The following is a 12,042-nucleotide window of genomic DNA, read 5'->3' on the forward strand; positions in this document are numbered from 1 at the left end:
CCCCTTAAAGTGAGTGCTCAGGGTCTCCCCTCTTTCACCTGCTGTAACGTGGTGTTGTGGAGGTCCCCGCCTAGGCCGGAATAAACGAAACCTCTTGTTCTTGCATCAGAAGTTGGCTCCTTGGCAGTCTTGTTGGAGGGCTCACACGCGGGCATTACAGTACAGGTGGTTAAGACATTAGGCCGGGTGGCAGTGGTGCACCCCTTTAATCCCAGCACTCGGGAGGCAGAGGCAGGCGGATCTCTGTGAGTTCGAGGCCAGCCTGGGCTACAGAGTGAGATCCAGGACAGGCTCCGAAGCTACAGAGAAACCATGTCTTGAAAAAAAAAACAAAACAAAACAAAAAGACATTAGTAAAGATGATTAGGGACATGATTTAGGTTCTGACAATTGCTCCAATAAGAGATACAAAAAAGATATAGGGGCTGGAGAGATGGCTCAGAGGTTAAGAGCACTGACTGTTCTTCCAGAGGTCCTGAGTTCAATTCCCAGCAGCCACATGATGGCTCACAACCATCTGTAATGAAATCTGGTGCCCTCTTCTGGCCTGCAGGGATGCAGGCAGAACACTGTATGCATAATAAGTAAATAAAATTTACAAAAAAAAAAAAGTTTAAAAAAAAAAAAAAAAAGATATAAATAGGCTAAAAGTTACCTTCCCTTTAGTTAGATATGAGATTTACAGAAGATGAAAAATAAAAACAAGAAAGTTTCATGCATTATAGACCCATGAATTCTGTCTGTAGAAAAATGGACTTATGATCAAAGAAAACAAGTATGTCCCTACACCCAAGGTTAGGTCTGAGTTCCTTGGTCATGTAACTTACAGAATTAATCAGGGGCCCCGGTATGCACCTTGAAAAATAAAGCTGTGAAAGGAAATTAGATGACCCTATTGTGCGTAAGGAAAAATAGATGGTTAGCTGAGCACTAGTATAAAGTTTCTCCAGAGGAGAATTAAGAACAGAAATCTGCTACACTGAAACCAAAAACAGCTGCCTGCCAGGACAAAAGGAAAGGGCTGAAATTCATTTAGTTTGCTCAAAACTTTGTTAATCAGTCATAAAAGAACCATTGTGCTGGGCGGTTGTGGCGCACACCTTTAATCCCAGCACTCAGGAGGCAGAGGCAGGTGGATCTCTGTGAGTTTGAGGCCTGCCTGGTCTACAGAGCTAGTCCAGGACAGGCTCCAAAGCTACAGAGAAACCCTGTCTAGAAAATCAAAAAAAAAAAAGAAAAAAAGAACCATTGCTTTGGAGTGAAGATGTTGTGGTGGGAAAATTAATACAAAGAAAATGTTTACTTGTGGGCTTCTAAGGAAAACATGTAACTTGTGATCATAATATGATTTCTTCTTATGTAGATTTTAATTTGTTTTTGGAAAATATGTAACGAGGTTGTGAGGTAATCTTCTCTTCAACGGAAATCTTTATCTCAGGTGGTATAAAAGGGATAAGGGAGAAACGAAAGACAGGAAAAGAGAGAAAAATGAAGTGAAGAATTAAGCTTTGGGCCTCAGAAAAAAAGTCTTCAGTGCCTAGGCAGTTCAGCCCGCTGACACCCCTCTTAAGATTCCTGGTTCTCCGACATGGCTGAAAGCTGGTCTTCCAGGCAGGAGAGGAGGGAGGCTCGGAAGCCTGAAAACCCAGCCTCTCCTTCGGGGCTTTTTAAACTTCGAAAGGTCTTCTTCCCCAGCTTTAAGAGTTTGTTTGGTAGAACAAAGACAGGGTGTCTGATTGGCTCACTAGTGTTGTGCAATCATGTCCTATCTGGCCTTCGTTCATCTTTCAGGCCCATCAGCAAGGGGGTTTTACTGGCGGGAAGGAAAGAGGCTTGCCCAGCCTTTGTTTTAAGTGGCCAGGCTTTTGTCCCAGGTCAGGAGGGTGAGATTTGTCAACTTTATTACCCAGTTATGGTCCCTCTATCTGTCTACCTGTTTGGGAACCTAACACCTAGTCCCTTAGTGTCTGAGAAGGGTTGCCTGCTTCTGGGGTCACAGGAATGTTTCATATAGTTGTAGGAATATAGTAGGAGATATTGATTTTTTTTTTTTTCTGTATTCGACTAATCAAGAAATTTTTTTTTGTAGCCTCAAGCTATTGAAGCTTTGGGTCCCTACTTGCAGTTTCCCTGGTGACACTAGAAATGTAAACATCAGCTTCGCCCTATCCTGGAATTTAAATTACCATATGAAAAGGTGATGGTGTCTGGGCTTTGCTCTAAATCTACTTTTTGGTCTTGCTAAGCAAAAGGAGATGGGAGGGATTGTTATGTGATTAATGAGATAATGCACATCTCCTTCCCAGAAGCCTCTTCCACCTGGCAGCCCTGGTGAGCCTCTGTCAGGTGCCTGCCTGTTGTACTAATTTAGTGTTATAGAATTTGGGGGACAGAACCCTAACCCCTAACCCTGCTCCACGTCAGGTGCAGCCACCTGTAGCTAGAGTTTTCCTGCCTGGCCCACAGTCAGAACAAATCTCTCTCACCTGCCAGTCCCACAGCCACTCAGACCCGACCAAGTAAACACAGAGACTTATATTGGTTACAAACTGTATGGCCGTGGCAGGCTTCTTGCTAACTGTTCTTACAGTTTAAATTAATCCATTTCCATTAATCTATACCTTGCCACATGGCTCGTGGATTACCGGCATCTTCACATGCTGTTTGTCATTGTGGCGGCTGGCAGTGTCTCTCTGACTCAGCCTTCCACTTTCCAGCTTTATTCTCCTCCTTGTCCCGCCTACACTTCCTGCCTAGCCAATGGCCAATCAGTGATTTATTTATTGACCAATCAGCAACACATTTGCCATACAGAACATCCCACAGCAGCCACCTGTCCTCTATAAGCCAATTAAAAGAGTCAAATTAAACATGCAAAGCAGAAAAGGGAGATTTATTCAATGTAGCCATGTTGGGAAGGGGGACAGGAAGCTCCAACTAGTCCCAAGTCCATCTTCAAACCTCAAAATGAGATTTAAGTTGAAAATCTTTTTAGTCTTTATGTTTTTATATGTGTGAGTGTTCTGCCTGCATGTTTTTCTGTACACTACATGTGCACAGTGCCAGCAGAAGCCAGAAGAGGGCGTGGGATCTCCTAATGTCTGGAGTTACAGACTGTTGTGAGCCACCCCCATGTGGGTGCTGGGAATTGAATCTGGGTTTGCAGTTAAATGACTACACTTCCCAGCGTCCCCTTGCAACCAGGCAAAGCAACTCCAGAAAGAGGGGAAAGTAAACTACTGGCTGCAGTCATTTCCGGTTGCAGCCATCTTTTCCCACTGGCAGATAGCTCAGCTTCCCTCGGGTTAGCTTATGCCTCCCATCACCGTGTGCACCAATAAGCATGATCCCGTCAAAGGTCAGGTGCCTCCTTTTTTTCCTGCCTTCTGTCTCTTTAATCTGCCTCAGAAATCTACCACTCTGGAATAACAAAAGCAACTGATAATCCGTGGAAGGAAATTGAGTGTGTCACCACTTGGGAATTTTCAGCTCAGTCCAGGAATCTAATGTTAGCCACGGAATGCTGTAGCCTGACATTACAGAACTGTACCAGGCACTTTGTAAACTGAGTCTTTGACCAGGACTGCTCTTATTTTCATGGCATTGGTGACAACTGCCACCAACCTGCCATCCTAATACTTCCTATGTGCATCGAGGAGTCACAAAGAACTCCCAACTGCCTAGGAGCTTCATCCTGGCTCAGTCTCCACTGTTGATAACTGTGCTCAACTGCCATCTGCCTGTCCTGTTTGAGTATCTAAACCTGCAGGCCGCCCACCCACCCACCTGCTTCCTTGCTTTTCTCTCTGCTGCTGAACTCAACTCTGGGCTTCACTGTCAAACCTGTGCCTTAGCAGTGGCCTGACTCTGCAGGAGCCACACTGTTTCCAACTTCTCTGTTGTTTGATGGCTTCATTATCTACCAGTACAGACTCTATTTACATTTCCATCAACTTCCTCATAGTCTAAGGACTTGTGAAACCTCTCAACCTTGCTGTGGCCTCTTAGGACTTTACAGCAATTCTGTAACCCACACATATATTTACTGTGCAATGTGTATATGGCTGAGAGTTAATATTATTTATTAAGATAGGAACCAAAGTGTTTGCCTTGGTCAGGGTTATCAAAGAAAGCAGGGATGTCTAGCTAATCGCTGTTGGAACAAGTTCAAGAGAATGACCCACGGTAAACGATGTCTTGGGGACTGTGAGAGAGGCTTCGGGAAATAAGGCAGAGGGCTTTTTACCTCAGGTGCGTTTTGTTCCTTGGATTGTTCTTGGACATTCTTTTGTGCCTCCTGTGTTTAACATTCACATTCAATTTATAAGACATTGATTAGGTAGAAGCCCCACCTCTCTCTCCATGAAGATGCCCCATTCCAGAAAGCCTGGCATCTGTGGCTCCTGCCTGGGATATGCCCAGGACCACACCTACCAGGCTATTTAAGACCTGGACCTTAGATCTGCCTTGTGTACACTCCTGTTCTGTCCCCTCCCTTCCTGAGGGCCACCCAGGAGTGTTCTGCTTTGCATTGCCCTGTTTATTAAATCTAGATTTATTAATTCGGTTTGATTTGGCTTATTGTATTGGTGGCAGAGGAACCCAGCAACCGGGGATCCAATACTTATCAGACATGCTTATTCTTGTTGGATGTCAGAACATAGCTATGGACCCAATCTGCTCAGTGTGCCCTGAGTTTGGATATGGCCTTCTGCTTTGCTTTCGTGCATGCCCAGATATAATCTGTGGTAGGTGTCAGGCAACTGTGTTTAGATTGATCTGTCCTAAGAAAGTTCCGGGAAAGGGCTGCTCTGTTAATATTTATTGTGTGCTGACTGGCGTTTATTTACATGTTTTTCTGAACTCAGACAATCTTCCTTAGATGGTTGCTTTCTTTGTTTCAGTGTGTAAAAGCATTAGACTGTGGTCCGCCCCATTCTTCCAGGTCCTCAGAGTCCAGGTCCAGTAGAGAAGATCCACACAGGTCCGCTGAAAAGTTGGCATTGCTGTAAGGATTCTGTCCTTAATTATCTCATCAGCCTGCAAGGGCGTCCCAGCCTAAAAAGCAGGTGTGCCCTCTGTGTGTCCCTCTCTTTCCTTTCCACTCCTTCCTTCCGTCTGTCCTCTCTCTCCCTCTCTCTCTCCCCGCTCCCAATAAAGCTCTAAAAAGGTAACCATGGCCGTGATTCTTCCGATCAGCACTCTCCTCCGCCAGCATGGCTGCTGCAGGCGGCGTTCAGCTGCGGGCAGCGGCCAGCCACGAGCAGCGCACTGTTTAACCAACAATTGCTGCTTCTGAAACTACTGCACCTTGTAAACTTAGGCTTATGTAATAAATTCTGGTATTATAGGAAGACCCAAGTGTGTTCATCGATGTAGCTCACATTACACTCATGACACTTTCCTGCTATGGGTGCCCACCCAGGCCACTGCATCACTGACACTTAGATGCACTACAGAGAAATTGAAGAGTACCAACAAGAAGTCCTAGACAGGAATAATAGATCTCTTACAATGAGTAACAATCAAATAGATACCAGATTTACCAAGAAATTCTCTTAAAAAATTATTTTAGAGGTGCTGGCAAGGCTTCCAGACAGTGGGACTAAGACATCAACCCAGCCACCCAGCCACAAGACCTTCTGTCCTGCCTGCAAGATGTGCTGAGGTAATGGTGGCCCAGAACTTGTGGGAGTGGGCAACCCATGCCTGGTCCTACTTGAGGCCCATGTCACAAGAGGGAGCCCATGTCTGATACTGTGGATGGTCAGGAACTGGAGGCTGGAAAGCCCAGAGACCCAGGTTAGATCCAAATACGACTGGCAAAAAAAAAAAAAAAAAAAAAAAGGTCAATAAAATGATTAATGATATTCTGCTATACTCATAGATAGGTGCCTAGCCCAATTATCATCAAAGAGGCTCCATCCAGCAACTGATGGGAACAGATGCAGAGACCCACAGCCAAACATGAGGGAAAGTCAGGAGAACCCTTCAGAAGAGGAGGAGGAAGGATTCTATGAGACAGAGGGGTAGAGGAGCCGAGGACATCACAAGAACATGACCCACAGAATCAACTACAGGGACTCACAGAGACTGAAGCAGCAGTCATGGACCTTGCATGGGTCTGAGCTAGGCCCTCTGCGTATACATTATGGTTGTGCAGCTTGGAGTTCCTGTGGGACTCCTAACAGTGGGAGTGGGGTGTCTCTGACTCTTTTGCCTACACTTGGGAACCTTTTACTCCTACTGGGTTGCCTTATCCTGTAGATAAATTTCTAAATGGTCTTATTAAATAAAAAACACAGAGCCAGATATATGTGTGAAAACCTGAGAGATCAGGGAAATAGGGAAAGCCACAGAACCTCACCTCACCAACTTCACAGCTTCCAAAGACAAGCTACTTCCTGTCTACCCACACCTATATTCCTTCCTGTTGTTTTCTCATTTGCTCTCTCAGCCCAACTACATCACTTCCTCTTCCTGCCTAGCTCTGTCACTTCCTGTCTGTCTGTACAGACCTCCAGACCTCCATGGTTAACTAGTGTTGGAATTTAAGGCATGTGCCACCATGCCTGGCTCTGTTCCCAGTGTGGCCTTGAACTCACAGAGATCCAGACAGATCCCTGCCTGGTGACAGGATTAAAGGCGTGTGCTACCATTGCCTGACTTCTATATAGTGGCTGGCTTTTTCTTCTGATCTCCAGGCAAGTTTTACTTTATTGGGAGACACAGTATATTGGGGGACACATACATCACCACATTGTCCAACCTTGGATATGAGGGTTTGTGCCTAGTCTTATTGTAATATGTTATGTCATGTTCAGTTGATATCCTTGGGAGGCATGCTCTTTTTTTTGGGGGGGGGGGTTGGGGATGGAGGAGGAGTGGATCTTGGGGAAAGAAGAGGTGGGAAGGAACTGGGAGCATTGGAGGTAGGGGAAACTGTGGTTGGGATGTAATATATGTAAAGAATAAAAAAAATAAAAGTTTTTTGTACATTACTTAGGAGTACTCTAATTTTAGTTCTATCATTATATGTTAAGATATTTCTGGGGCTGGAGAGATGGCTCAGTAGTTACGAGCACTTGTTGCTGTGACAGAGGACTTGAGATTGGTTCCCAGCTCCAGGGGATCTGATGCCCTCTCCTGGCCTCTGAGGGTACCCACTCACACATGGCACATAAACACAGACACATGCATACATACTACTATATTGTCTAAGCAGTCAAATAAAAGGTTCTAACAACTTAACACAGTTTCTGTCCTATGACTTAATGAACACTGTTTCATATGAGTATTCAGAGGTATGTGTGAATGAGACCAGGGTCTACACAGATACTGACTGGGTCAGTCATCCTTAAATCCGAAGGCTAAAAGTTCAAAGCAACAATAACTATACACCATGACTATTTTATGGCTCAACTATCAAATGGATTTGATATTTATACAAATTATAGACTCTAAGGGCGTTTCAAGTTGATGGAGAAATATGACCTCAGTGATCTTAAAGCCTGATTGATTAAAGCCTATCTCTTCCTAACCCTGCCCTCCACCCATACCTATGGTGATGGCTATTCTTGGTTGTCAACCTGACTATATATGGAATCAACTAAAACTCAAGGCAAGAACACCTGGGAGGGATTTTTTGACTGGATCATTTGAGGTGGAAGACACACCCTAAATCTTGGCCAAACCCTTCTGAAGGTGGTAGGTAGTCTACATAAAAGGACATTGAAGGAAGTTTTTGCTTTTTTCCCTGTTTCTTTCTTTCTTTCTTTCTTTTGTTTTGTTTTGTTTTTGTTTTTCGAGACAGGGTTTCTCTGTATAGTTTTGGTGCCTGTCCTGGATCTCTAGCTGTAGACCAGGCTGGCCTCGAACTCACAGAGATCTGCCTGGCTCTGTCTCCCAAGTAATGGGATTGAAGGCATGCACCACACCGCCCAGCACATTTTTCCTGTTTGCTGTCGCTCTTGCTGGCAAGTTCATCTGTCCTGTGGCTGAGGCATTCTTTCACTGGTGTTAGAACCCACTTCTTTGGGGTTCCAAAGGAAACTGAAGACCAGCTGAGACATCCAGCCTTGTAGACTGACAAACTGCTGGAGCTATTGTTGGACTGGCCAGACCACAGCCTGTAAGCTACCCTAATAAATCATACATACATACATATGTGCTAGTTAGGGTTACTATAGCTGTGATGAAACACCATAATCGAAGTAACGTGGGGCGGAAGGGTTTATTTGGCTTGCACTTAAACATCATTGTTTTTCATCATTTGAAGAAGTCAGGACGGGAACTCAACCAGGGCAAGAACCTGGAAGCAGGAGCTGATGCAGAGGCCATGGAGGAATGCTTCCCACTGGCTTCTTCTCTGTGGTTTGCTCAGCCTGCTTTCTTATAGAATCAAGAACCACCAGCCCAGGAGAGTAGCCCCTTCCCATCAATTACTAATTAGGAAAATGCCCTACAAGCTTGCCTACAGCCCAGTCTTATGAAGGCATTTTCTTAACTGAGGCTCCCTCCTCTTTGACAACTATACCTTATGTAAAGCTGACACAAAACCAGCCAGCACCGTATATATATGTTCATCCTATCGGCTCTGTTCCTCCAGAGAATCCTAATTCACTCATTGTCTCTCTAAAAGTATTTGTTGTTAAAATCATAGAAGTGCTCTCTCTCTCTCTCTCTCTCTTTCTCTCTCTCTCTCTCTCTCTCTCTCTCTCTCTCCTTTTTCAAGACAGGGTTTCTCTGTGTAGCCCTTGCTGTCCTGAAACTCACTCTGTAGACTAGGCTGGCCTCAAACTCAGAGGTACAGCTGCTTTTGCCTCCCGAGTGCTGAGATTAAAGGCATGTGTCACCACCATCCAGCTTATCACATGTCTCTTAATGGTACATCAAAGTGCTATTACATATTAACAATCTATGAAACACATTAATATAACCAAATATATTATCTTTTGAGATTCTGTTTTGAGAAGTCAATATAACTTAGGCACGTATGACAAAGCAATATAATAATATGAATATACCAGCTCTATAAGTAGATAAATCCAATTTTTTTTTTTTCAACAAGGTTTCTCTGTGTAGACCTGGCTACCCTGGAACCTACTCTGTAGACCAGGCTGGCCTCAAACTCACAAAGATCCACCTGCCCAAATTATATTTCTAACCAATAGAAATAAGCTGGGGTCATTTGGCTAAACTTTAAGATTTGAAAGAATTATACATTTTAAATAAAATTTATATGGAAGGGCTGGAGAGTTGGCTCAGTGGTTGAGAGCACTTACTACTTGTCTTAGGGTTTCTGTTGCTGTGAAGAGACCCCATTTAATTGTGGTGGGCTCGCTTACAGTTCAGAGGTTCAGTCCATTATCGTTATGATGGGAAACAAGGCAGCATGCAGGCAACATGGTGCTAGAGAAGGAGCTGAGAGTTCTAACATCTTAACTTACAGGCAACAGGAAGTGGTCTGTCTCACTAGGTGTGGCTTGAGCATATATGAGAGCTCAAAGCCCACCTCCACAGTGACACACTTCCTCAAACAAGGCCACACGTACTCCAACAAGACCACATCTCCCAATAGTGCTCTTCCTTTTGGGGGCCATTTTCTTTCAAACCACCACATTACTCTCACAGAGGATCTGGGTTTGATTCCTAGTATCCATATGGTGGTTCACAACCATTTGTAACTCCAGATTCAGGAGATCCATTGGCTTCTTCTTGCCTCCAGGCAAGCATGTGGTGCATAAACATACCTGAAGGCAAAAAAAATCATACATATAAAATAAATAAGTCTAAAAATTTTAGATATTATATGGGAGAGAAAAATATTACATTTTTTTCTCTTTAGAACCTGAGCTGATTCCTCTGGTGCTTATTAAATGTCAATCTTCAGTTTAATTTTGAATAAAGTTTATCTTAGGAGAAAACTCTATAGAAGAGCCAAATCCTTCCAATCAATCAAACAAACAAACCAAAGACAACATAAAAATATGTCAAGTGTAGTGGTTTGAATGAGAATGGTCCCCATAGGCTCAAATACTTGAATGCTTGGGCACCAGGAAGTGGCATTATTTGAGAAGGATAAGGAAGTGTGATCTTACTGGAGTAGGTGTGGCCTTGTTGGAGGAAGTGTCACTGGGAGTGGGCTTGGAGATTTCACCGGGCCTAGTGTCTCTCTTCCTGCTGCCTGACAATCAGGATGAAGAACTCTCAGCTACTTCTCCAGCACCATGTCTGCCTGTGTGCCTCCATGTTCCCCGCCATGATGATGGACTAAGTCTCTGAAACTGTCAACAAGCCCCCAGTTAAATGCTTTATTATGAGCTGTCTTGGTTGTGGTGCCTCTTCATAGTGATAGAACAGTGACTGTTGGCATTCTGCCCCCCCCCACTTGCATCCTGATGTAAAACCCCCTTTAAGAAGAAAAATCCCCTCCCCCTCCTCCTTCTTCCCCTTTCCTTCTCTCTTCTCCACGAGGCTTCGAGTACCTCCACGTTCCTTTCTCTCCTTTTCTCTCTCTCCTTTTCTTTCTCTCTCTCCTTTTCTCTCTCTCTCTCTCTATTCCCTCTCTATTATAATAAACTTTCCACCTAGATGTGTGGTCTGAATGACTTTCCACCGCTCCATGCTTCAGCCTGCCCGCAAGTCTACACAGCATGTCTCCCTCACCCATCGGGGCACCTTGGCCCAGCTTGCCAAGGCCTCCCATGCGCTGTGTCATTTCAGTGACTAAGACAGTTAATTTAATTCCCACATCTAAAAAACAAATTCATCAGCAAAGGAAGAAAGACAGACAGAAAGAAAGAAAGAACCAGAAAAAGTCACACAAGCCTCTACAAATAATTTTAGGAAGTTCAGAAACAGAGGTACTGTTAATCCCAAAGATGGGAGGAGAGACCACCAACCCAAATCATCATGGCCAAATTAATTAAAGCAAGGTTTTTTTTTTTTATTCATGTACATGGGCTGCCTCCCCCTAAGGTGGGATTCAGGAAGTCAGCATTGGACATGGGGAAGACAAGGTTTTTATACCTCAGTACCAAATGAGGGGTTTGGCAGGCAAATAGGCAGCGTTACAGAAGCAGAACATAAAAGGTCGTTATAACAAGGTAGCCATATGGGCTGGAGGGATGGCTCAGAGGTTAAGAGCACCGACTGCTCTTCCAGAGGTCCTGAGTTCAATTCCCACCAACCACATGGTGGCTCACAACCATCTGTAATGAGATCTGGCACCCTCTTATGTATACATAATAAATAAATAAATCTTAAAAAAAAAAAAACAAGGTAGCCATAACAACAAGTGATTATAACAACCTCTTGAAACAATGGTAGGGTTGCAAGATGATCATAACAACTTTTTGAAACAAAGGCTTGGTTGCTGTTTCCTGGAACAGGCAGTACAGAACTGTGTGTAGTTAAGGTTACAAGTGGGGCACAGCCCAATCCTTGAGAAACAGATGTAATCATAAACAGGAATGAGCCTTAGTTTGTCTTTACTGTAAGACAGCTTTCAAGCCTAAGATGGAGGTTCATCAATACCCACTCCATTCTCAAGAAAACCCCAACAGAGGTCTGCACTACTGTATAGCAGTGGGGCTGGATGCCATGACACTCCCATTAACCTTCTGGTACCTAGAGTCACCAAAACAGTTGTGGGAGTGGGGCTGTCGGGGGTGCAGGGAGTACCAGCTCTTCAAATTCTGAGTACCTAAATAAATCTCTAGTAAGACTTGCTGCAGCCACTGAATCAGTCACCACGAACACACACTGAGAGACTGACACAAAATGACACATGAAAACAATTGTTTCAACTCAAAGTGCATTCTTAGAGAAATTGGCGCTCTCTCTCTCTTTCTCTCTCTCTCTCTCTCTCTCTCTCACACACACACACACACACACACACACACACACACATGTGAATGTAATAAAAAAGATTTTTAAAAAGAATGGAGAAACATTTATTCATCAGGACTATGTTGGAAAGTCCTGGAACAAATAAAAGGGTCCAGTTACCCAATAGAGAGCTAAGAAACCCAAAGCCCC

The sequence above is a fragment of the Peromyscus eremicus genome, chromosome 1, assembly GCF_949786415.1.
Source record: "Peromyscus eremicus chromosome 1, PerEre_H2_v1, whole genome shotgun sequence".
Taxonomy (NCBI): Eukaryota; Metazoa; Chordata; class Mammalia; order Rodentia; family Cricetidae; genus Peromyscus; species Peromyscus eremicus.